Below are 24,652 nucleotides of genomic sequence, written 5' to 3' on the forward strand. Positions count from 1 at the left end.
GCACAAAGCGGCGGGGGCGGCTGAGGCGCGTGCGCTCTGCGGTCAGGGGCTGCCGGTGCACGCGCGGGAAGGGGCTGCGGGAGACGGGCTTTTCCCGCCCGCCCGGTGCGTGAGGTGCGGGGTGCTCTCCCGGTCCCGCTTCCCTCCGCCTCGGCAGCCCCCTGGTGCGTGAGACCGGCGCTGGCGCCCTCTCCAGTGGGGATCGGCTTCAGGGGGGCGGGGCAGGCCTGAGGCGGGAGTGGAGGGCGCTGCGGTGAGGGGGCCGCTGTGGCCGGGCCTGGCGTGGTGCCGCCTGCCGCCCCCCCCCCGCCCGGGAGAGCCGGGCGGGCTGGCCCCGCTGTGCTGAGCGCCGGCTGCGCCGGGGGCACGGGCTGGGCTGGGGGGCAGGGGGCTGTCTGGAGCCGCTTGCTCTGGCTTCGCAGCGTTTGTGTTGCTCCCCGCAGTCCTGAATGTGGTTAACCTTTGGGAACAAGGAATTGCAGGGCACTTGCTGGTGCTAGGGACTTAGAATTTTCAGCTCAAGCCTAAGCATTAAATATTATCTCAGTTGTACCATGATGTAGCGCTTAGATTAAAAAGACTGCGTTGAATTTCTATTCTTTAACTCTTTCAGTACGAGTTCTTGGGAGACTTGGGTTTATCATGGCCTTTCAAGAGAAGGAATAAGTGAGGCACAGCGTAAGCTTTCAGCAAAGTGCAGGAAACCAGTGGTGGGCCTCAGCTACCTTGGTGCACTCAGACACTTGCCTTCTACCTAAAGGAAAAGATGATACTAAGGTAGAGACGAATAAGATGCACTAAAAAGGAATGAAAGAAATGGGCATCTGTGATCTGTAATGGATTATGGATTTGACTGTATTTTGCATGTTAATTTATAGAGGTATTAGTCAATGCAAGATTTCCCTTAACTTCCAAAAGGCATGAAATGAACAGTAAAAAAAAAAGTTTTTTTACTTAAATGGGACAAAATGTACCCTGTTGAAATTATCAAACCAACAAGGACCTTTCCTAGTTGATTGTCTCAGCCAGGGTTTGCCTAACACAGAGTCTAACTTGTTAAATTCTTTGCGTACTATTGAAGCAGATTAACAATTACATAGTGACCAAGGGGAAAAGAATGTTTGCTTTCATAGGTCATTCTCGGTTCCTTGCTGTCATGCTTTCCTAGTAGACATCAGTTTGTTTGAATGACCTAAGTGGTGGTTTTTCTTCCAGAATGTTTTTGCATGCTTTACATAGATTTGCATCTTCAGATGTTCTTAATTTTGTACTTAAAGTTGTAGAAGAAGCGGTATTCATTGGAAAATGATAGGTTTAAGAATTTACTTTTAGCACATCTTCCTTAATACTGCCAAAATTATCTTGAGCAAATAAATGCAAAGAACATTAACCAATAACATCATCTTTTGTGTAGCTTGCCAAGCTAAAGTTTATTTTCTTTAAGAACTGTTGACCTTCTGGTGTAGTCAGGTGTTTTAAGGCCACATTTAACTCTGTATTTTCCGTACAGATAGTGAAATTCTTGGTGAAACTCGAGTAGATTACATCTTTGAACTCATGGTGTCAATCTTAAAGTTAATTATGCTTCTGTCTGAAAAAAATAACTTTGGCTTATTTTCCACAACGTTCAGAAAAATCTGAACCGACAATTTTGCTAGTCTGTGCCTCAATCTCAAGAGCAATGAGTGCTTCAGCACCTTGTCAAGCCTGACTGTGGTCCAGAACAAGGTGTTCTCTGCTCTTGGATGATGGTCGCTTTAGGCTGTCAGGAAGAGGGCAATGGTGGCAGTCCCCTCTCACCGTTATTCCCTCTCTGTTGCCAGCAAAAAGGAGTGTTCAAAAAAACCTGGTCTGCTGGAAGTGTTCTTTGCTGCGTCTGTACCCTTGTCCACTTCTTTGTGTGCGTGTGCAAATGATTTCAGCTGGCATGGGAAGGGATGTGTGGGGTCACAGGTGTGAAGGGAGACACAGAGATCGTCTGCTCCAGCCTTCAGCTGAAGGCAGGGCCTTGGTTTGGGTTATCAGCTGTGACTCTGGGGCTCTCTGTGGCAGACAGGTGATCCAGCTGAAAAAGGGAGTGTGCTGGGTACCAATCCTAGTGCTCAAAACAGGGCAGGACCGCATTGTCCACACTGTCTGCATTTATGGAGTAGGAAGGATGGTGTGAGAGAGGAGAAATAAAACCTTCTCAACAGCAGGAGACTCAACCTGGCTTATTTGCTTATGAAACTACCACCAAAGTCTTGTGATGTTTTATCTGGTAGGTGTGGGGAAAGCACGGCTAGTGTGGATTAGACAGGGCTCCTTACAGATTGCAATGACGATCGCTGCTTTCTTCAGAGCAATTGTGATGGTTCCCAAATGCACTACTGGTTCACAGGAGCATAGTGTTAAAGCACTCACCTAAGAAAGGAACCCATTTTTGTTTGAAAAGACTCAGTGGTGGCTCTTAACTGCCAGGACAAACCCCCGCTTTGGAAGGGGCAGGCGATTCAACTGAGGCCGTGCCATTGGCTAGGAAAGAATTCAGGACTCAGTTATCTGGACGCTCACAGAGAAGGGGAAAATTCTGGTTTCCATCTCCATCCTGAGCATTAGATCTGTGTTTTATCCTCATATTGTTCTGAATAGTCTATATGTGGATCAGAAATCAGATCTCATTCTTCCCTCCTACTTGAGACTCATAATCAATAGTTTAGAGAATCACATTGCTTTTCTCTTCTTTCTTAGATAGTTATCTGAGCCTTCAAAGGAGAATGAAATTATGAAAGGATACCCACTGTGTTGCGTAAATTGGGGGTTTGTCAGTACTTCAGATGTACAGTAAGATTAAACTGAATTGTGAGATGGCAGTAATAGTACTGCATATTTAGTATGTGAATAGATGCCAGGCTTTTGTGAGTGTGTGTGGTTTGTAACTAGGGAGAAGGACTGGGTGTGGCTGCCACAATGAGTCAAGGGTAGCCCACACTGCTGTGCGCGATCGTAGCACTCGAGTCAGTGACAAGGGTTTCATATGTGTGGCATTCCTTAAAAAGGTTAACTCTTCAACCTGACTGCACTTACGTTAACACACATCGAGTTGGCAGGTTATTCAGCTTTTTTGCAACACCACCTATAGAGCCAACTAATTCTGCACTGGTCTGAAGTGAATCTCAAACTCACTGATGTGTGTTAGCAATTGCGATAATCATATCAGTTACTGCAGTAACACCAGCATTTCCATTGTAGTATAAGAGACATCAGTCAGTGTTTAAAATACACAGATTTATATTGCTGGGCATCGTACAACTATGTGGATGTAGTGTTGATGAAGCATTGTAGAGTAAGGAACACGTAAATTAGTTTTCTTCACACTTACCTCTCTCTGAATATTTTACTGGTTCTAAATTATCTGTCAGTGCATGTCTGAAATGTCTGTTGCTATGGTGTTTTAACAGTAGATGCAGAATTAAAAGGCTATACAATATTGTAATAATGAGTGGCCACCTTTTGATGTAGGGCTACCTTCTTTGATTAATACATTTTTTTGTAAGCAATGAGTATAGACACTGGTACTTCAGTGTAGAAGTCAACTGCCTGTATGGGGAGAGGGACTTTTCCTGACCAGATGAAGTCAGAAGTGTACATCATGTGATCTCTAGCGTATTCAGATACCTGCCACTCACCAAGACAAAATACTGTACCTTTTGTGTCTTAATAGTCCCATTAAGTCAGATAAATCTTGTGATCTTTAGTAGAATGATTGCAAAAGGTGGGAACTAGAAGAGAAGCTATTTACGTCAGGCATTTGTGTTACATCAGCATGAACAAATATTATTTCTGTATATTTTACTCATTCCAGAGTCCAGGTAGTGCATGACAAAATCAGTGGCATCAGCAACACCACTATCAACAGAGACCTACTCGCTCTGAAAGTTTGATTAAATGGCTTCTGTAAAGGGTGGGATCTCATTGTTATCACCTTATATACCACAAAACATATGCCTTGAAATTTGCTCGTTCATAGTTCACTCTGGCATTGCAGAGAAAGCAGGAAGTGTACAGTCTTACTGAAAGAAGAAGTTACAAAGTAACTGTGAAAATCACATTTTCAAATCACTATGGATACAGATATTTCATAGTCAAGAATCTCTGAAAAGCTAGGAAAAGCGTGCTCATTCACAGATGTTAGGTTTTTAAGATTTTGCAAATATTTTGTGTCCCCCGCTCTCTGCATGAGCGTGGCACTGAATGCCGCCCTCAGCTTGTGCATCCAGCCTGGCGCTGTCGTCTCCTGGCTGGGCAGGAGCACCGGTGAAGTAGGTACATTGCTGTGCACCTGAGCGTATGGCTGCAGTCCTCCTCGGTTCTGAAAATGCTGTGTATTATCTAACAGTCTTTAGAGCACTTGGGAAATACTGTGACTGCCAGGACAAATACTGTCATGGCCAGATGGACAAATACATTATTTCAGCCCTGTTGAGGAAACAGATACTAAAGTTAACTAACTTTCCAAAAATGACAGAAGAATTTAGAGTCAAGGGAGTAGAGACCCCAGTTCAATAGATGCTTGGGCATATGCTTAATTTCCTTCCTTTTAAACAAATTATGTAAACATCTGTGAAATGTCCTGCTAAGCTTGTGCTAGGAGGCTTTAGGCTCGCCGATTGCTGGTGTGGTGCTCTGATCAGCATAGCTCATCTTACAAGTACTTTCTTTGGAAAAGCTTTCCTATTGTTTAGTCCTTTCCGTAAGCTACGTTTAAGCACACAACAAATTATTAATACGTACCAGCAGTTGTCATGGAGATAATATGATCCAAAGTGGGTTTTTTAAGAAGTGGCACAAACTTGGCACATCCCACATGCCTTCTACAGACAATTCCTGCATAATTTTTCCTGTGTTAGGCATGGGACAGATATATATCTTGGCCTTTTGTGCCAGCACACTATGGAGAAACCACTGTTTCTGGCTTGCAGATGGCTGGCTTCAGGCATCTGAAAAATGTAGAACTCATTAGAGGTGATTTTTTTCCAAGTCGCAACATCTTAGCAAGGGGCTGCGTTGCTCACTTCTGTGAAATCTCAAACACAGTGTGATGGCTGAATTACGGCTCTGTAGGATAGATTTTCTCTTCTCATCTTGATGCATAGACTTATGGCAGAATGCAGTAACTAATCCAAAAGAAGGCAGCTGGCTAATATAGCTGGGGAGGCTTCAGGGTCATAATAAGGATCGTTTTCCTTGGAATGAGACTGCAATCCTATTAAATGTCTATAAATCCAGGAGGACCAAGTGCCATACCTGCAGACCTTAAGGATATTAAGCCTGAGCTCTCAGAGACGCTTTGCCCTTGCTTGTCATAACATTTCTACTCTTTCACTGTGCCCTTGCAAAGTACTGAGACAAGGGAGAAGTACACAGTGCAGTTCAGCCGATAAGTAGAACTCTTGCCTTTATTCTGTGCCTCTTTTTCTTGTCTTGTCCTGGAGATCCTGTTACACTTTAGTCAGGCAACACCTAACTGATGTAGCCATTCCGTAGCCTATTTATTTGAGTGAATGAATGAGATTCCCTGCATATTATAGCTGTTGCATTTTTTTTTCCAGGTATTTACTCTTCAGCTAATACTACATCACAGTCACTGTCATAATGACCTTCATCCAGGCCAAGTAACTAGAGAGTTAAGCTGTAGAAGGACTGCAAAAAAAAGGATTGCAGCAAGAAAATGCAAGGTTTTCCTCCCTCACTTTCCTGTCAGGTAATTGTATGTTTCCTTCATAGCACTGCCAGTATCTTGTGGCGAAGGAAGCATGAACCCAGTTGGGGAGTACTCAAGACTTCTAGAAGCGTGTTGATATAATATCCATATTGTTTGATGTCACAGATGTCTTGCATGACAAAACAGGTACACGCAGCCTGCTAAAGATGCCCTGGCTAAACTGCTGCCTTGCCATCCAGCTCAGCATCAGCTCTCAAGCTCAGTTCCAAGCAGTGCTGAGCCCTGGCTGCTGCTTAAATGCTTCCCCTGAATAGAGAGGCCAGGGAGGGAACATTTGTGTTTGAAATCTATTTGTGTATGTGCTAAAGGACAAAGGAGAACCGTGATACATTCGCTGCACAGGCACACTTATTCTTAGATCATGATTTCGCTTCACTGTGGTTAACAAGTGTATTATTAGTAATAGCTAGTTACAAATAATAACCTGACCTTATTTTTAACCTAATACTGAATCAGATTTCATTGAAATAGGTTGGTTCACTGCTGTGCTTTGCTCTTTGAATGTTAGCATTCAGAATTTCAGTGCCTTCCATGTTAGGTATTAAAAATAGCTGGCAAGTTGGATAATTATTATTGTTCCAAATCTCCTTTGCAGCCTTACATAACAGTGTTCTCACCAAAAGCCTTATTTTAAGGGTGGAGTGGAAGAACATGCTGGAGCAACCTGAAATTATTTGCACTGCTATACAGAGACCAGATAGAACTGTCTCTTCTCTTCTGAGGAAAGTTTGAGAGCCAGTTCAATATTCATGAAATTAAAGATATTACTGAAAATAAGAATGCATGAACTGACTCAGGTTTGGCATTATAAAGTCGTGTGTTGTCAGCATACCTCAGTCCCGATCGTAAGCATCCTTGCTAATCCGATATTGCCCAAGCAGAAACTACTAGTCATGCCAACCCAATGACAGTCAAAATATTTGTGAGTGTAATATTTAATATATACACACACAAAATGAAATAACAATGGTAAATTACTTGAAAAGAGAATATCCCCGGGTGGATGCAGCTGTACTTGATAAACCTGAGCTTCCTTGTTAGTAACGCTGTGTTTGTAGGCAAAGTACCATCTCCATTTTTCCTAGCTAAGACTATTTACCTTTCCAGCCCTGGGCTGTATCACCTTTCCCTATGTTTCCTCATCATATCCATCAAACTCATGGCACTTGGGAAGGATGAAAAATGGTTGGGAAGAGGCAGTGGTCAATCCTGAGAACATGAGATACCTCCCTTCATCTGTAACAAGCTCCCTAGCTGTCCTGGTGATCACAGTAACAACAAACCCTAATCTCTTCTATTTAAATAATAAATCGTATTTTTTCATCTTCTATTTCATTGCATGCTGTGACCTCCCTCCTTGACTGATGTCTTTTTCCCATCTAAGCTAGCATCATTCTTCCTGATTGCCACTCCTCTCCTCTGTCCCTTTTCCTGTGCACAACTTCCTTCTTCCTCCTTTTCAGCCTCACTGGATCAGATTTAGCCAAATGATCCACGCCACCTCATAAGCTCTGGAAATGTCATTCTAAACTGAGAGGCTTTTCTCCCGGAAGTTGTGTATAAGATGAATATCATGAAAATAAAAAATACACTGTTACAAATTTGACTAATAAAAATCTCACATCTGGTAGAAGAATGAGAAATGGCCCTGAAGGGTGACCTGTTAATCTCTCTGGTAGGTGGTAATGCCAAAACTCTCGGCATTTCAGCTGGAACTGGGATCTTACTGACAGAGCATCTAACTTTTTTTTTTATGTGCATAGCATTAGTGGTAACTGCTGAGTGTGTTCACTGGCGAATTAACACCCTCCTCGTGTTAGCCCCAGAGTACCCAGGTCCACTATATTGTATTGCATGTCTGCCATACAGGTGCTGCACGCACTCAGCTGTTGAAAGCCCAGGCCAACAGATCCTAAAAGTCTGCAGGCTTAAAAGCTGGGCTTGTGCTGGGCTGCCCAAGTGCACGCTGAGCTCGAGCTGTGCTGGCTCAATAACTGGCTGAATTTTGCTCATAGGCAGTAAATGCATCCAGAAGCTGTCAGTCTCTATGTGTTCAAAGACAGGAGCTAGTGCTAACCTTGCTTGCTGCCGTGTTACACAGAGATTTACTCTCAGGAGTATCTACCTAGCACAAGCATAATGTCCATTTGTACACTTCACCAGCGTGGTTTTCCTCCTCATATTACTAACTAAAAAGAGCAATGCAATTATGACTTGTTTTCATTGGGTGAATAATTACTCCATAGTTAAGTAGTGGTATCAGGTATATTATCAGAGAGAAGAACTGGTTTCAGAAAACTGCCATTAACTTGAGCAATCAGAATTTTACAGTTCCTTAATGAATGTATATTTGTTACAGGACTGAATGAAAGGAGAGGCAATGCAGGGTCTGTTACAACGGTGGTTGATCTCGGTCGTGCAGCATGAGAGGGAGAAGCTTGCCAGCTTCACAAGGGAGGCTCTTTGTCACAGAATCACTGCCCCGGAGCTTTGGACACTGCACAGCAAGTTTAATTTCGATTCACATTTTGCTATCAAAAATAATCTTACAAAAACCTGTCTGAACTTCCTCAGAAGAATGTTTGTTTCAGAAACAGCACCTTCCAGGGCACCAAAGCTGTAATACAAGCTAGTCTCACCAGCATAAGTGTTAAACCGACCATTCTTGTGTTGCAGCCATTTCTAGATGAAGTCCCCCAATGTAGCTTTTCATAAATTGCCCTCTCTGTCCGTACTATAGTTACACTTCGCTTAAAAAATTATATCTGTTACAGCGGAAAATCATTCATGTTCATTCTTCTGGTAGTCAAAAAAACCTTATTGGTACAGCTACTACTGCTCTAATTTTTTGACAGTGTCCAACTGGAGACAGTCAGGCAAATGCACCAAAATCATTCAAGAATTACTCATGCCTAGATAATATACCAAGGGAAAGAATTTCCACAATAAAGGTGTGTACATTACAGTAGCCTCGAGATGGGGCTGACTTCTTCCAAAACAAGTTCTTCTGGTTTCGTGTGACTATTTAATACACTTCTGTGTTCAAGAAAATAACTCTTGCTCTTACTCTGTAGTGTGAAACCAGTATAGCAGGAGGCAGCATGGACGGGTGAACAGATCAGGAGACAGGAGATGTCTCTTGGATCTGTTTAAAGATTTCAGGGCCATTTCAACTCCCACTTCACCTTCTGTGAAGTGTTACAGCTACTATTAATTTTGCTAGTTACATGAGTAGATTTTTTTAAACTGAAATACACTTTCTTCAAAGTATAAGGGAGCTTTAACAGAAAAGTCATAACTATCAGCTGAACAAACTCATTATTTTCTTATGTCTTGTCAATGAAAAAGCTGCTGGGCAGTGTCACTGAATGCAAATACTTGCATTTTGTTCATGTTTTAAATGTAAATGCTTTCTACATACAACCCAAAATAAAAATAAAATATATATATATATATGTGTATTCCTTTTAGAGAGGATAGCCTCTCTAAAAAATATTGACAAAGGGTATCTATAACATGGCTTTTCACTTACCATGTTTCTGTACCCCCTTTTGCTCCAAAAGATTCTGCGGTGTTCAATGGCTTGCAGGCACAGAGGTAATTTCACTTGTCCTGCAAAGCAGCTGTATTGAAGATGAAGTCAGAACCACAGCACTGGACAGTAAGATTTCTAGGTGAGGGAGCGACTAACCATTTATCCACTTGAAACTACCAATACGTGTTTTTAAAGTAGGGGTGCTACCAGCAAAGTCCAGCTTACTGTCGAGTGAAACCATGTGTGTAACAGATGCTGGCAGCCTGAGTGTAACACATACCTGTGCATCCACATCACTTCTGGTCATCTTTTTGTGATGGGATTGTGAATTGCACTTTTTTGTTTTTGTAATTAAAGGGTGGAACAGATGGTGAGAACTTGAAGAGCTGCATCCATTAAATTAGCGTAGAGCATGTCTCCACATTATAATTTAATATAATGGGATTTTACTTCAGTGAAATAAAGCTATACAGTCTAGTGCTTGGGAATGTTTACTATATGAGAAGCTTCACTGTTAAAAGATTTCACTGAGTCATGCTGTGACTCTCTGCCAAATACCAATCATATGACCAACCCAGTTAAAAAAGGGTGTTTCTTCATGCCAATATGTTTCACATGCCACCCTACAGTGAACCTTTTTTCGGCTGTACACCTGTGGGTTTTAGGTAACACCAAAGGGGGACAACGTAATCTGACTGCATGTGTTTAAAAAAGAGTCAATATTAACAAGCACGAGCTACCTGGTCTAGTATGAGGAGTGGTGTAGCAAGAGGGGCCGGGTTTGACATAATTTCACAGGCAGATTTGAGGCAGACAGTCCAAACCAAACATTGATACTGGTAAAAATCAATGTTTTGCCAGTTCCAGGAATCACGATGCTACTCTTTTGATGGCAACTAATTTCAAAAGTTCAGAGAACAAACTTTCTCCTTTCTGTTGAGACAGGGATTTTAATTATTATAGTTAAGACAGAAAAAGAAAATCCAAAAGCAGAGACATGAATTTTAGAAGCAGCAGTGGACACTGCTAGGTTTTGCTAAATCTCAGAAAATATTTATACTTAACTGTAAATATTTCAGTGAAACTTGTCTAAGCTACATTTTGAGAATCCTGTGTTTTTCTACTGAAATGTTTTTTGTCCATGGAAAGTTACAGCAAATGTTTTGTACTAGTGATTCTTTACTCTGCAAGCTCCAGCTGTAGATACAGAATACTCGTCTCCCACACAGCTCCACCACGGCTAGCAATCAATACATTGTCTTCTGCATACAAAGGCGATTCCTCTAATAATCAGACACTGGGATAGGGATGAAATCATTATGGAAAATAGTGCTAGAAAGAGCACAGAGACTCACAATGGCCCCAAGTGTCTCTCCTGCAACCCTTTCCCCGACTCAAATTCACCACAGATTAACTTTCCTCAATGACTACTGAATAAGAAAGTTAAAGGGACAAGCACACATACCACAGAAAGTTTAAATTACACTTCCCTTCAGTGTAATCTGTGAAATCACTGTTACGCTGCGTGGGAATGTCTGAGAGGTCACAGAGGATTATGTGGACATTTATGTTTCATTCTGGCTTAAGTGCGTTCAACTCCAGCGATAGCAACAAAATTGTTTCCGTCCTCAGTAATGCTGCATTTGCTTCTAGGGCTTAATGAAAGAATAATACATTTATTAACTGCACGTATTTGTCTCTCATGGAGATCTCAATTTTTCAGATTTTCAGCGTTAAACTCCCAAAATGTAATTTCAGACATACTGAAGCTTCTCTGCCCTATGTATGGAAATGAAGAATAGGGTGGTTCATGGTTTCAAAATATAACACATTCCGCCTCTCTCAGAACAAAGCAGAACATTGCTTTAATGGCAACGGGTTTTGCCAGGGTACCTCATAACGTGGTGCTTAGGTCTTCACCTACCGCGGCATGAGACGAGACGTATCACTCCCTTTTCCCTGTTTTCCGTTGTCAGGGAAAGAAAACTTTCCCCTCTCCGTGGGGGAATGTCTCCTGCGCTGGCTGTTTCTCACATCTCTACTTCAACTATTAGCTTACCCTTCCTCCCTGTAAAAAGGTAGGGACTTGTGGTTTGGAGAAACGTGCACACCGTTGACGTGAAGCCTAGGCTGTTACTGAGCAGTTTCTCCTTTGGCATCATACGCTCGTCAGACTACAGCAAAACGCACTCTATGAGATAATTAGCAGCTGTATTCAAGTGACTCAAGGGAATATTTGAGTCCTGAATTTTGAGAGGATGTTTGTGCATCTGATGTAATTTTGTCTCATCACAGTCTGCATAAACTTTCTATGCAACAGAACAAAGGAAAGAATTAACCAATGAGTGCGAAATACTTACACTGGGAAAATAACTGTTTTGTTTCAACAGCTGGTGCAACTTTTTCTCCATTAACTCTGAAGAATGCTGTTGAACAGAGGTTTGAGAAGTACAGCTTTTACTATCAGAAACACCCCACAACCAACGAGAAAGGAGATCTGTTCGCAACACTTCAAAAAAACGCTTGAAGTAAGGTACTCTTTGTCTAACGCAGTCACTGAAAATCAGTCTTTTCACTTGGAAAATACACTTCTGCAGTTGAGCAACTGTGGCATGTTTCTTAAACATTTATCCATATATGCAATAAAATACTTAATAATTTTAATATTGATTTCTCCACAGAAAATCATTAAACAGAAACTGATGGCAAAGAGCAGAACTGTTTGAGCTGCATGGTTGGTCTAACTGTGCTGGATCCTCCTGCATAGCCCATGGCTGTTGATTCTGCGATCTGCACATGCCTCCAGCTGCATCCGTAAGTGCAACAAATATTTCTGAATTGAGTAGTTACTTCCATATTACTCACAGAAGCGCCTTTTTTTTTCCCCAGTTTTCCTCCCGCAAGGAGGTCCTGCTTGTTGTACGATTTCCTCTTTCGATGGTGTTGTATTTGCCAACTCTGCAGAGTGGCTGGAGGCATACAGCATATAGACAAATAATTACTAATTTCCAGGGGGCAAAGCATTTAACAGCAGAGGTTAGCTGATTATAAGGTCTTCTCTGACTACTCTTTTAAAACCTGATAATTTTATCTGAACAAACTGAGTACATTTATAAAAGAATTCAAATATCACTCTTTAATAGGGAAAAGATAAAATTTTAATACCGACTCCAGCATAGCTTTTTCTATCAGTAGCTCTCAGTGGGCTTTGCAAAGTCAATACCATTTCACAGAAGAGGAATCTGATGTGTTCAGCAATGAGATTATTTACCCCAAACCATCTCAGCACAGCAAGGAAGGAAGATGATCCAGGCATCTTCTAGGCTAGTGTCAAAACCAGTTAGCCACTTTAAATGGAAAATATTTTATTATTTATTCTTGGAGGATTTGCTAGCTCTGTCTCCCTTTCACAACTCTTTTTTTTTTGACCCTCATAGATAATGTGTTACTTTTGGGATCTTCCAGGTATGCTCTTCCATCTCCTGATGGAAGCTGGGATGCAGTGAATGAAATCTGCTTTTCTGAGCTCTGATCCCTAGCCCATGTGAGCTTTTTCTGGATTTGGTGGCTTTAAGCCCCCAGTTCCCTACTTACCTCAAGCCCTCAAAATAAATTTTTAGATAGGATTATATGGGAAAATGCATTAAGAGAGGAAGCAATTTTAAAAATAGCCTAGCATCTAAATCTCATTGTAATCCCTTCTAATTGTCCCGGTATTTGAGCGCAGGGCATGGAGCTGTACCAGCCTAGTGTTGGTAAGGATGAGCCCTGTGCAGGATATACACTTTACAAATACTTACAAATTTATCAAGCTTTCTGAAGTGCTGGTTACACCCGGGTGATGTCATTAAAGGTTTATCTATGGTAAATCTGCTTTGTCCAGAGGGCCAGTGCAGCTTTTTCACACCCACATGTGATAACCCATAAAGGCAGCTGTTACAGTTAGCATCTGTCAGTGAACGCTTTATTAATCCTGCCGCAGCAGGGGCCTCGCTCCTGCGCGAACAGGCCGGCAGCAAATCATAGGCAAGAGAGTGAAAGCGGAAGGGCCGTGCTGTCCTGATGTGTAACAAACAAGGCAAGACGAAGTAAGAAGAAATTCAGGTGTGCCCAAATTGTCCTAATTTTGATGGTGTGACGTTTTGTTGCCATGAAATGTTATCTAAAACTCTGTTCATATTTCAAGATTCTATACTGTAATTGCTGAATTTAAGTAGTTACCATAAAGTTGTCACTATAAAGCCATAAAATAAAAGAAATACTTATTTAATTCTTAAACACAAAAGTAAGGTTCTTTATTTTTTAACATTCCAGGCTTTTGATAGCTTTCTGCCACGTCCTACTATCTAGCTTAGGGTGTTTGTGCTTTTTTTGCCTAGCAACGTCAGAGACCAACCGGAAAATACAACTGAGGAAAGCTAGTGAAAAATTTTTAATATGTGACAATAAATAGGAAAAGTTATCACAATACGAACTGGAGTTTGCTTCCTAATTCCTATGATAAACAAAGGCTTCTAGACTTGACTGCTCATAAACTCTGCCAGTTTCCTTATTGTATTAGCTCTGCTGCTCAGCAAGATTCTTCAAATGCTTCACAGGCATCTCACAATACCAGATAATGTAATGATCGGGCAGAAATTGCTTCCCCAAAAACATATAGGATGGACAAGAGAGCCCCAAAACCACTTTCCGTATAGCCCAAATAACAGTTTCCATACAACCCAAACTCCTACCAGTTTCAGTTAAACTGTGGGACAGCAGTTTAGCTCGCCTCCACTAGGCATTTTTTGAGTTCCAGGTTCTTTTGCCGCCTCTGCAGGTAATTTCTCCTCAGTTCCCACCCAGTGAACGCCAGCACTCAAGCGTACCGCCTGGCCTCTTGAATCCTGCTGTAGTTACTCGGCTGTTAATGAGTAACTCTTCATCTTGCTGCAGACCCATCGTCAGTCAGGGCTGGGAACAGAAAACAGCAAGACTACTATAAAATACCTATTAATGTTCTGTGAGGTTTTTTGTTTCTAATTTATGTTCTTTAAGTAGATTTTCCTCCCAGAAATGCATGTTTGCATGTTTTCCCTAATCTTACACTATTATGCAGATACCTCATATGTTATCTATGTATACTGATCCCTGTAGCGTGCCATTAGTTCATAGTACACAGTTAATTTAGACATGGATATTGGAGAAATATAATTAAAACACAACTACAGTATCATAGCTATGCAATTACTTTTTTTTTCTTGTTTTTTCCTTAGATACTGAACAGGACAAAGTCATTGTAGGGGGTCTCAGTTTGTAAAGCCGGGGCTGCAGTTTCATGTCCTGGGTGAAGCAGCCCCTCATCTCCCTGTGCCCCTCTCACTCTCCCCTTCCCAGGCTACGGTCTCACTGGTGCCACTGCATCTTCATGAGGCTGTCATGCAGGGAAGGGATCCAAGTTCAAAATAACCATCTTTGGTCAGGTTATTTTAGTCAAGATCAAGTCCTTGACCGGGTTCACTGCGCAACCCCACATGCAATTACGCCAGCACAGCTTAGGGAAAGATGTGGGACTGGAAACAAACAACATGACTTTGGGCTGCCTAAGGCAGCGCTGCTGCCAAGTGAAACATTAATCAAGCTGTACCGAATATTTCTTTTGAAACAATTTTGAAATAAAATTTCAGAACACTTGTAGATGAAATGTGTTTAATTGTTGGGATAAAGGGCTGTAGCCAAAGCTAAATATAGCTTCTAATTATGCAGAATAAACAGATATAAAATTAGACTCTGTGAAGTCTAAATAGGTAATTTCACAGTGAATATTTAAAAACAGATTTTTTATAATAAAAAATATTAAATATATATTTTAAATCCTTCATGCCTGTCATCCTGCTTGCCAAGCTACAGCCTATAATCACAGGAGTAAAGGGGTTTCCTGGGCAATGGTGGACCACTAACTCTAGCACCTTCTCACATCACTGTAAAAGTGCACCGAAAGTAGCTTTTGGCTAAAACATCCCTTCTCACTTTTTCACGTTAGTTTTTTTTTTTTGTTAATGATGCTGAGGCTGGAAAACTTAAGAAACAGAGTTAGTTGTGACAACCCTGTCGTGATTACCCTGTAAAAATCTGTTGTTTAAAGTCTAGCATATAAGAAAATACCTTTTGGTCAAACTCTACGTAATGTTTTTTACGTGGCAACTGTTTTCCCTTTACATGATAAAACATTAAAACCTGAACTAAAAATAATCCTGTTGGCCGTTCCAGTTCAGGAAATGTCTGTGAGCCAAGTTTTGTTGGCTTTTTTACTGACTGTTATTCCAAGCGTAAGTCAGCTCAGCGATTGCTGACTCCACAGTCATGACTGGTTTCATGCAATCTTCATTTACTTTATTTTATTTTTGGATGACACAACATCAGCTGGAACACTCCGTCCAGTGTTTTCTTAACATTCCTGGAATAAAACAGCAGATGATCATCTGCAAGAGAAATGCTCTGCAATAATGCACAGATCCCCAGTGGATGTCCCATATTCACTAGCTGAGAGATCCTTTAACAAGTGAAAAACGTTTTAGACGCTGGTGTTTAAAACCACCTATAAAATACGAACACCGTTAGACAGGACAAGTAGGAAAGTATCAACATCAGAAGTCTCTGAGGTTGGATCCTGCATGATTTCCTGCCCCCCCGCACTTACTCTAGCTCCAGGTGTGCGGCCTCTAGTCCAGCAGCGTGGTTAAGCCTACAGCCCAGTCATCCTGCTAGAGAAGCGGGTACGTGTGTGCTTGAATCCAGCGCACGTGTAGCTGGACATGCGCTCAGTTGTTTTGTTGAATACAGATGAAACATTGACTCAAAAATAAAATCCAAACTAAAATATCAAAATACAAGATAGTGAATTAAAATTCTGCTCTGTTCTATTTAATTCTGGAAATACTTCCCTTTCAAAATCAACATTCAATTTTGCACTGCAATGATACTGATTTAATTCAATCCCATGAAGACACACAGCTGATCCAGCACCAGTGTGTTATAATTACAATGTCAATTTTATGCAGCAATACATATTTTAAGAAAACCAATTCTCACCTTCCCAAATCCTGGACCATTCTGACACGCATTTAAAAGTGTACTTCTCAGCTTTTAGTAGTTCTACATCTTTGTTATTCACTCTGCACTTTGAAAAATATTTTAATTTTGTTTCTTGTAAGAAGTTGGCTTTCAGCTATGGTAAGAATCTGGTAGCAAAAAGTGAAGTGATCTTTTAAGTTATACTAGAGAATATTTTCTTTTAAAATTATATGTTGGCATCTGAAGTATATCTGTTATTTAACAACTCAGAGAGCCAAATACCTCATGAGTAGTTCCAAGGGTAATGCCAATTGTATATATTAAAATTGGAGCTTGTCAGCCAAGGCCACAACCGATAGTTTCAAATCCTTTGCAGCAAAAAATGCTGACACTATGTCTGTATAACAGACACCCGTGCATCCGGCACTCGTGCTCGCCGTTACCCCGGGATTGCCCTGTAGCTGTACGTGTCAGAAGTGGGTGCAGCGATGACATCTCTCCGCAGCCTCTGGACCGCTGAAGAAACCCGGTGGCTTTCAGCAGGCTCCACAGCCACACCTGCTGGCTGGCGGGCTCAGCACAGCACAGGGGAAGCGCAGCGGCTTTTTTAGGGAAATCGCTCCAAAACAATGCCTAATGCTGTATCGCACCATGATAACCTCAATATGTCATAAAGAAAAATGTTAAACAGTTTTGAAAGTATTATACAAACAGTTATGCAAAGTATTATATGAAGTGCTGTAGGGAGGTTCTTGTAAAAACCCTTTTTGTTCAAGTTAAAAACCAGAAATTGCATTTCCTAAGCAACCATAGCCCGTTGACCTTTGTGTATGCACTGAAGGGTGATTGCATGGTATATGCTGTTTTGTCTGTGGAGTTTGCTTTACTCAGCCTCTGTCTGGGTGGCAGCAAACTGGTTTTTCTTCACTATTCAGTGTGTGATTTCTCTTTGCTCTGCAAAGGCCAGATCCAGTGCTTTTCCATCGTAAAATGTATGCCCCTTGAGGAGAAGCAGGCTCAGCACAGTGAAGACTTGGCCAGTGTCTCTGATTCTGCTCTTGTTTGTGTAGGAGAACATATAATTAACATTTTGTGAGAGATCTTACAGAACTTTAGGATAATACAGGCTTTTGGTGACCTTTGGGGACATATTGAGGCTCTTCTGAATATCTCTACGTTGCTGTACACACACACAAACCGAGGACAGTTTGCAATCTACAGGAGTGACTAGCTTACCACTGTGCCTATAGTTATGAATTTCTATCTGTTCATATCATGGGATTATTGATAAATGCATATCATTAGGTTATTAAGGATCTTTAGTGCTATTCGATGTCTGTTCCCTACTTAAATTATCTCATAATTTTTTTGTCTTTGCCCCTACTTCAGTAACATCTAGGATGTCTGGATCTTATTCTGTTGCAGTGTAACCTAGTTCACGGGGTTTGGCTCATCTTTCTGAATTGGTTCAGCGGGTGGGTGGAAGGTGAGGTATTATTTTAGCTCCTAGTTCTAGGGTAGGTAAGGGCCCCAGAGTTTTATCTAAATTATACTGGAGGAAATATTCCCTTTAGGAGCAGTTTGCTGGCGGCGGACTATCCCAAAATACTCCTCTAATTTGTTAGATAGGGGTTATGAACGGACTATCTGGGTGGCTGCGCCAGCTACACATCCACTCAAGGCATCTTCACCTCCCATGCTGCCCCTTTCTCTCTCTAGCCAATGATCTGTCCCTGTATCTTTATTTCCAGATTGTGTTTACATGTGCTGCCCTACCCTTCATGTTTCTGGGGATGTGATTCACGTGCACGAACAGAGCCTGAATTCTTACAGTCATGCAGTTTTTGAGCATGGAATAGGAAACGAGAATGGTACCATAAGATCATCAACTTAAATCTTCTGGCCAGCCCAGAAAACGTAGCCTCTCTGACTACAGATTCTTCCTCCAACTCGTAATGTCTCCTCGGAGCGTATCAGAAGATAGAAGGGTTTTACAGCCCAGCTCAGGTGGATGCAGGCTCCCTGCCAGCAGTGTTTCCAGAGCCGATTTTACCTTTTCTCACATTCAGAGGTTCCTCTTCTGCGTACCTGAAGGATATTGCCCAGCTATAAGACTGCCTGCCTGGAGTTTCCTAAATTAAAGGGCCCAGGTGAGAAAGGTGGGATCCCTATCCCAATAAGCACAGACATTCTTCCATAAGCAGTTTAGAACGTCTGATTTAAGAGTCTAATTATTGCCTAACTGGGGTGATGTGAAGCATTTTTTGAGAATCTCTGCTTCTCTCCATTGACTGTTTGGATGAAAAACAGATTCTTCTAACCTAAACAAATAAATCAGATGTCTGAAGTAGCTGGGCTAATACCCCTCTAAATGCATAGGAAGAGGTCGGCTTCCTGTATGATGTCCTCGTGCCGAAAGAACATCCTCTGTCGCTCCATTTCCATTTTGCTTCCAGCTACCACAGCTGGATGATGGTGGCCATTTCTGAAGTGGGTCACTTTATAATGTCTCTCTATGCTGTCTCTGCATGATGCCTCTTAAACATGGGAAACCTAAAAGAAACCCGAATAAACACACTAAGACAAAATAAAATAAATCCTCCTGGAAGCTCTCGAAATGTTTGTGAAAGCATTTTGAAGTGTTACAAAGACTTCTGAGGAATCAAAGTAGCCTAATGGAGAATATGTTTTCCCCTTCTTCTCTCACACACTTCAAAGCTCCATTTCATTTTAAGTATTAAACTTGGTTGTCATAGCTTAACGCCTTCTGAAAATATGTCTGTAACGCAAAGTCAACCCATCATCAATGAAATCAGTGACTCTGGCGATTTAAACACATTTCCCACTACAACTAGCAGAGATTTGGAAGAACGTAACAGAACCAGAGAGGGAAGGAGTAAACCCTCTCCAAGGCTGTAATTCAGCCACCAGAGGAAAGCTTGGCTGCTAGTCTTTGCTTTTCCCGTCCCCCATGAGTGAATGAGACCCTTCATTTCTCTGCAGCAACTGCACTGTCTATTGCCAGAGAAAGAATGAGTCAGAAAAGCCTGCTGCTGGTCTTTACTCAACAGAGTGCTTCATCATTTTTTGTTGAGTTTTTGTGGTGTTAATAGGTTATTAGAAATGCCGGCTATCTCCACTAGCATTCTGGATTTGTGAAAGAGCTTTTTGCTTGGCATTTATTTTAAGACTTAATGAACAAGCTCTCTTTGTAGAAGAAGACATTTTAGGTATGCTTTTAAAAATGAAATAGAACAAGCTAGTGAAAAAGAAAATGCATCTCAATTAGATTATTCTTCCTCCATCTGCTCTCTCAGATCTTTTTATGACAGGAAATTGCCTATTGGATTTTTGATTTTGCTTAATGGAAATGGCAAAGCCTAAATCCATTCCCATTCCCACTGACATCAGGGGAAACAAAATTCGATGTCTGAACAGAACTTTTTTTTAAAAAAAAGCCATTAGTGTCTGCAACTGCATCTCAGTGAGTATAGTAATTATAACATCTGTGAATTTAAATTAACTTAAATGTTATGAAACTGTGGACTGGCACTTACGCTCCTGAATCTCCTTGGCATTCCTGAAAATCCCAGCTTCTCTCATTAGCAATTTCTGATGCGCCACATTCTTCATGTGTGGACATCCCAATTAAAACCACTGAACTCCTGACACGAGTTAGGGCGACAGGCTGTAACTGAGTGGGTTTCTGATAGAAAATGCTATTTAGCATCTCCAGGAAGGCAGCGAGCTGGGGAAACCTTTTCCTTGGGTTTTTGGGATGCTGGACATCAGGAAGTACCATCCCTGAAAATCCCAGGCTCTTCATAAAACACGCTGAAGAACAGGCGCCCAGCTTCTTGACAAAAAGGACATGATGGCAGATAATAAATCAGCTGGTTAAAACAGAGATGAAGATTATATACCATATGCTTATTCTAGTATCCCCGTGGAGATGGCTAAAACACATTCAAAATCTCTCTTCAAAAAAGCCTGCTGTCTTCAAAACCAAAATGGATCCAACTACGCACCACTGCTGCACTGCTTTCTGTGCTTCCTCTCAGAGAAGAAGGATATGTAAAAGCAGATCCTTCCTGCTGACTCATGCTGCACTGTAAACTATATTTGAGGTCTGAGAATAAAGGAATTATCCTGGCTTGTTAAAAAGCTATTTATCTCCATGTTTATAGTTCAACATTACCAGAATAACTACTGCAGTGTACCGTTCTAATTATTACTAAGAATAATAGCAATCAATATCTAACAGCATGAGTGAGAGTATACAGACAGGAATTATCACTCCTCCCCACAATTCCAAACCTCCTCTACAGAATTTCCTAACAGTAGGTGGACAATAACAGAATTTTATAAAATACAGAATAAATTCTTTAGTGGGAATTAAATACACACTTGGAAAAAACCTTAACACCATGTTGATAACCGTGTGCGCTACACCTCCAAAGTTCCACATCTTTCTTTCCTAGTTTTACAGCATCTTCTCTCGCACTGCTCCTTAGGGCTCCCCAGCCAGCCCTTGTCACTGATCACCACAGGGGCTTGGCGCCAACACACCTGGCTATTTTGGACATGGATAATGTGGAAAATCATCTGCAGGGCAAAGAGGCACAGGTTAACTAGGAGTAACATAGATTACCATCTTCTAGAGAATTAAAAAAAATATGAATGATCTGCTTGGTTTACACAATAACAGTACTGTGTTTAAAGATAAATCTTGCACTGCTTTCACTGAATCTGGAACCAGCGCATAATGGTATCTTTGACCCATAAGAACAAAAAAACCACTGTAAATCAGTTTAATGAGAAGTGGGTTCTGTTTGTTTTAAAAAAGGGGGTTCTCAAGGCATGAAAGCATGGACTGAAAAGGACCCTCCTGCTACTTCAGAACTGGCTCTGTGAGGCACACAGTGCCCTCATTTCCCAAAGCCATCAATGTCCCGATACAACAATTAGCAATTGCTTAATTGAGGTGATGAGTGAAGGAGAGCGGGATTGCTGCAGGGTACTGTGCAGGTTCCTGAAGGGTACCCCACCCCCCAACGGCAGGACAGACCAAAAGTGGTTGAAAGAGCTGAGACAGCAGGAAGGAGAAGCCAAGGTGGGAGCAGGGAGGGGTACGGAAGCTACTGCAACAGCGGGGAAGACAGCTGCTGAGGTGGCAGCACGGTGGGCTGGATAAACTATCGAATATTTTTAGCTTTTCAGGATTTCAGAGATGGGTCCAAATACTCTGCAGTCATACTCCTACTATCCAAATACTCCTCCGATCATCTAGTCCGATGTCTCTTGTTTCGGTTCTGCAGATCATTTCAAGCCAATTGGAAGTCTTAAACTATTACTATGAAACAAAACCATTTTCTCAATGAAGAATTGGCACTTTCGATAGCTGTATGACAAAACACTATAAAAAAAATAAGAGGTGTGATCAGAAAGTGGTAACATTTTATTGATGTTCAATCTTTTCAGGTCAGTTCTTACATCATTGTCGTGAAGGTACTCGATTGCTTGGAGTAACTGGAAAAGGTATTTTTAAGCCTTTTGTTATGCAATCGACGGCAATAATGCTGGAGCTCATCTAGAATTGTATGATCGATAAATTCAAACACCAAGTGAAGTCTTTTTTTTTTGCCTAAATACATGAATCAGGTTGACAATATTCTCGTGATGAAATCACTGTTGGTAAAAGAAGAAAACCACTTTCTACCATGGCTTTCGATTTCAGTTAATATAAACTTCCTCTTTAAGAGGTTGATAAGAGCTATCGTTTGCTTAATCAACGATTGACATCATTACTTGGAAAATAGGCTAAAAGTCTTTGTTTCTGCTCCATCAGCCTTCTTCCAATATTCAAACGTATTTGCCAAGTTATTTTTCACAGTGCATCTCCAGGCTGTGAGTACTGCCGAGCTAGGAGTACAGCAAAGAAACGAGCAGCTCTTCTCACTAGCTTAAAAAATACCCTCTTGAATGCATTCTATTTAAATGAATAAACCATAGAAAAGAACTCACAGATTAAAAGACTCACATTAAAAACACGTACTGTTTCATCCTGAGGTCCATTTACCATTTAATTTTTACATTATTATCTGTTGATATTTTGAAGCAGCTTGAGGTTAAAACCAAAGTTAGTTTTAACTCAGCACAAAAGTATCTGTCCTTTTAATTACCTTTTTTTAATTATTTTTTTTTAATTGAGGGCTACACTCTCCATGGTACCATGTCTCCTTAATGCCACCGAGAGCCAGGACATCAGCCTGCAGGTAGAGGTAAGGCCCCCGCATATATTAACTTCCAGAGAAGTTGAGGGACCAGTATGGCAACATGTGCCATTATGCCTAATTAAAAATTGATAAGAACTAAAGTTTTAAAACATCCAGTTACTGCGAAGAGTGGAAGTGGGCTGAATATAGAGCATAAAAGAAGCCAAATTTATTACCTTGGCATTTGACTATGAGTTACTGTTACAGAATCACAGAATCACAGAATAGTAGGGGTTGGAAGGGACCTCTGTGGGTCATCTAGTCCAACCCTCCTGCCGAACTGTTCTCACATTTTGCAGAAGTTCAGTTAAATCAGAGTGAGCTTGTGTTAGAGCTGCTGTCTCTGCTGAGAGAAAACCCGACACGACCTACGCCCAGACTGAAATTCTTGCAGACCTGTCATGGACATGGGTCTGAATTCAAATACTGCAATAGGGGAGATCTCCCCACCGCACCGTAACAATGCCAAAATGTCTTTGCGAGGAAATGTTTGTAGATAATCCCTCTCCTGTTCAGGGATGGCACAGAACTGGTATAATAAATACACCGATCCTTTTGTGGACAGTGTGCACTGGGGGTCCTGGGGCGAGAGGCAAGGCAAAGCGCTGCAATCCATGGCGGAGAAAGACACACGGTGCGAGCTGCGCAGCCGACCTCTCGGTTGCAGGAGCAGGAGGGGAAGCCCCTCAGCCCACTCCGCGTTCCATCTCCCGCGCCGAAGACAGGCAGCAGCTCTGGTACAGAGCTCCCCACAGCCCGGGCAGGGTAGTCGGCAACGCACCAGAGCTCACACGTACTCCTCCCCTGTTGTCCCAAAAGTGAGACCATTTACCCAGCGTGCCATACGCCAAGACACACGCAGAGCAGAGGTATCGTCTTCATTGCGTGTTTGCGCAGATGCGCGTGCTAGGGGGTAACTCCACAAAGCTAGCACACCGCTCAGCAGAGCCACAGGGACTACACACTCTTACAAAGACATTGCTCACTACATTCTGGTCGGATCATCGCGTTATCCGCGCACCCTCAGGGTATATTCCTGCTTTATTTGGCTACGCACGCTGGCCGGGTGCAGTCTTTGTGGTTTCAAATTGAGTCGGTGGTCGCGATCTCCCCCTGCCGCCTTTACCTTTTTCCTCATTACCCTAGATTCTTGTTAACTTCATGCTTCGTCAGCAATCATCCAGCTTTCGGCACCTTCTGGGCAGGAGGTTTGTTCCCCTTTTATCAGTCTGTTAGCTCCTCTTCCAGGGCATAGTCCTTAGTCAAGGCATACATTGTCTGTACAAAGTAGCCAGGCCTAAATTAAGCAGTGTCGCTGTGACCTAAGCCTTTCTGCCCGGTGTCACCCTGGCTTGGTTTAAACAGGGATTGCTTTTGTCAACATCATTTCCAAACTCTGTCTCCAAATTTTAAATTTATTTTAGATGCTCGCTTTAATTTGGCAGCAAAGTGTTGTGGAAACAGGTTTGTTTCCGTGCTGTTTCGCGCACAAAGCGGCCTACACGTCCCCACATACCCTGGAGACGATGCAGGTTTGATATTCAAGCGATCTCCCCCTTCTTTTACACATTTAAAGATGCTAACCTGTAGGAACTTGTGTCATCGGGGTTTAAACAGATTTTTCTGATTTCTCCTACGATATTTTAATGCCCTGTCCCGTGTCCTTGTCCTCGTGCTTCGCTGCCACTCCGTAACCTCCCCTCCCGCTCTGCCAAGGATCTCGTCCATCTTAAGCTGGCTTTATTTCTTCGTAGCAGGACAGAAGTTGTCGTTAATTTGAGGCAGATACGGTTTTTAAACTTTCAGAGACTGCAGGCAGCAGCCCTCCTGGACGTTCCTCAAGCCCCCGAGGCTCCCCACCCTTCAATCCAGGGGCGTTTGGAGATAAGCAAGGAAGGACGCCACACCCCGCCGGTAAGCCCTGCCCTTTAAAATGCGGAATTAGATAGAACAGAATTCTTTAAATAGAATTGAAATGATCTTCTAGAGTGACAAGGCGCGACCAGCGCGGCTGGGAAGGGCGCG

The 24,652-nt window shown here is 42.0% G+C and overlaps 1 long non-coding RNA gene across 6 annotated transcripts; it reads left to right on the forward strand.

Annotated features, from left to right (window-relative positions):
* The first annotated feature begins 25 nt into the window (after window positions 1-25).
* LOC142363967 (uncharacterized) lies at window positions 26-24,535 on the forward strand. 6 transcript variants are annotated; one of them, XR_012766058.1, is made up of 6 exons: window positions 26-164; window positions 5,592-5,743; window positions 11,690-11,827; window positions 11,981-12,113; window positions 22,564-22,633; window positions 24,434-24,535. It is a non-coding gene; the product is annotated as an uncharacterized LOC142363967 (long non-coding RNA). The 6 variants fall into 6 exon arrangements; XR_012766062.1 differs by lacking the exons at window positions 22,564-22,633; window positions 24,434-24,535 and adding exons at window positions 9,328-9,438; window positions 14,119-14,991; XR_012766060.1 differs by lacking the exons at window positions 22,564-22,633; window positions 24,434-24,535 and adding an exon at window positions 18,104-19,676.
* The last annotated feature ends 117 nt before the right edge of the window (window positions 24,536-24,652 follow it).

Source organism: Opisthocomus hoazin, chromosome 22 (genome assembly GCF_030867145.1).
Source record: "Opisthocomus hoazin isolate bOpiHoa1 chromosome 22, bOpiHoa1.hap1, whole genome shotgun sequence".
NCBI lineage: Eukaryota > Metazoa > Chordata > Aves > Opisthocomiformes > Opisthocomidae > Opisthocomus > Opisthocomus hoazin.